This window comes from Trachymyrmex cornetzi, unplaced genomic scaffold (assembly GCF_001594075.2).
Source record: "Trachymyrmex cornetzi isolate Tcor2-1 unplaced genomic scaffold, Tcor1.1 scaffold1870, whole genome shotgun sequence".
NCBI lineage: Eukaryota > Metazoa > Arthropoda > Insecta > Hymenoptera > Formicidae > Trachymyrmex > Trachymyrmex cornetzi.
Window position 1 is genome coordinate 49633 of NW_017296495.1, and position 2848 is coordinate 52480.

Consider the following 2848-nt stretch of genomic DNA (forward strand, 5'->3'; position numbering starts at 1 on the left):
CGGTCTCTCTCTCTCATTATTGTCGACCACATTTGATACATTACTTAAATACGGATCGCGCAGTCCATTCGCTATGACTGCGTTCAGCAGACTCAGCAGTTTTGCAACCGTTTTATGATTCATCGCACTGATTGGATCATACTTTTAGATTTAAAGGAATAGTCCTATCACAGCGAAGAATCACAAAACGGTTGCAATACTGCTGAGTCTGCTGAACGCCGCCTATTGGCCGCAGTGCAGACTTTTGTATAACGCATAACGCATAGTGCATAAGCGAATCAACTAATCAGAAGCTTTCCTTTCCTCTCATTCTATGGAAAAGAAGAATTTCAATTGATTGATTCCCTTATGTACTATGCATTACCCCGGATCTACAATAGGGTTTTAAGCCTTAAGCCATAAGAAATGGGCGAATCACAGTCGCTTATTCTTCTCGGATTCGACTGTAATTGGTCAGTTTCTTACGGCATAAGGTATAAAACACCTATTGTAGATCCGGACTTATGCAAGAGTCTGTGTTGCGGCCATATGTCTTTGGGTATACCTAAAGCCCTTGGCACATAGAAAAACTAAGACGTAAGACTAAAGGCCGCAGCACACACTTTTGCATAACGCATAACGCATAGTGCATAAGCGAATCAACTAATCAGAATCTTTCCTTTCCTCTTGTCCCATGAAAAAGAAGAATTTTGATTGGTTGATTCCTTTATACAGTATGCATTATGCGTTATGCAAGAGTGTGTGCTGCGGCCTTTAAGCGGGGAGCACAGACTCTTGCATAACGCATAACACATGAGGCATAAGAAATTGAACCAACCAGAGTTCTCTATTACATGGAAGGGAAAGAAACGGAGAACTTCGATTGATACATATTCTTATGCATTACGTGTTATGCGTTATGCAAGAGTCTGTGCTCCCCGCTTTAAGCAGTAACGAAATCAACATGTTGGATTCGCTATTGCTTACGTATGATCTATGGTCTCTATTGTGATTGGTCGATTCGCTTACTGCTTAACCCTTATGGCCGCAGCACAGACTTTTGCATAACTTATAATGCATAGTGCATAAGCGAATCAACTAATCAGAAGCTTTCCTTTCCTCTCATTCCATGGAAAAGAAGAATTTCGATTGGTTGATTCCCTTATGCACTATGCATTATACGTTATGCAAGAGTCTGTGCTGCGGCCATTATGGGCCTTCTACATTAAGCCGCAAGTCAGAACGTCAGAAGCCTTATGCCCGTTTCCACCAATGCAAATTAACTTTAATCTCGGTTCAACTTACTCTTCGTCTTTTTCTAGTTCTAAATATTAAAAAAAGACGAAGAGTAAGTTAAACCGAGATTAAAGTTAATCTACATTGGTGGAAATGGGCGTTAACAAGTCTTAACCAAGTCGTTCAAGTTGGCTATTGGCCAACTTCACCGATTATGACTTAAGATCGTTTAGAACTTCTGATTTGCGGCTTAAGGCCATGGCACATTGAAAAACTTAAGACGTAAAGGCCCGTCTACAATACACGGAGTAAGAAGTAAGAGTAAGGAATTGACCAATCACAGTCGATTATTCTTCTCACATTCGACTATGATTGGTCAATTTCTTACTCTTACTTCTTTCTCCGTGTATTGTAGACAGGCCTTTAGACTCAAGATCCGTCTACAATACACGGAGTAAGAAGTAAGAGTAAGAAATTGACCAATCACAGTCGAATGTGAGAAGAATAATCGACTGTAATTGGTCAATTTCTTACTCATACTTTTTACTCCGTGTATTGTAAACGACACGTTAAGCAGCATTATCGAAATCAACATGTTGTGCTTACGTATGGTCCTACGGTCTCTATTGTGATTGGTCGATTCGCTTACTGCTTACGGCCCAGCCACAACTCACGGTTAACTCTTAACCGAGGTTCAACTTATTCATTGTCTCTTTCCAATGCTCGAATTAGAAAGAGATGAGAAACAAATTGAACTTCAGTTAAGGGCCCAGACACAAGCTTTTGCATAACGCATAACGCATAGTGCATAAGCGAATCAACTAATCCGAAATTTTTCTTTTCTCTCATTCCATGGAAAAGAAGAAATTCGATTGGTTGATTCCATTATGCACTATGTATTATGGGGTGGCACCCAGTTGGACACGGCTCAATTGGACACGAGTCACTCACAGCGCTTGAGACTACAATGCTCCTAAGCACCGGTCGCTGTGATTGATGGTGTTCAATCGAGCCGTGGTCAATCGGGATCACCCCTGTATTATGCGTTATGCAAGAGTATGTGCTGCGGCCATAAGGCGCAGAGCAGAGAGACATATACTACGTTTACACGGCACACTTTACGCCGAAGTTGTAACATCGATGTTATAAAACTGGCCAATCATAGCTATCCCTCTGAAGAATGGTGTTACGTCTCGAGGGGGCACCGGCCGGCTTCCGGTATCGGCGCTATCCTGATGCTATGGTGGGATGCTACTTCGCGTTTCGAGCGATAAAATTTCCGCGATGAGACTTGTCCAGCCCACCGATTGGCTACAGTCGGACGCTAGATATCGCGACTATGGTTGGTTCCGTTTCGATCCACGAGCTTTCTCCCGTCTCCTCTAAGTAAGCGATGAATCTAATAGCGTTTTCGGCCCGATCGGGTTTGCACCAACCTGGGTTGAATTAATCTTTCCTATTGGTTGATGTCACACGCTCTACCAATAGGAGAGCGCAAAACGCCATTAATCCAACCCAGGTTGGTGCAAACCCGGTCGGGCCGAAAACGTTATAAATAACGCTTCGGGGCAATCAGGACAACTCGCGACAGCATGCACTGTGACAGTCAGTACCGAACATACGCTGCAGGATT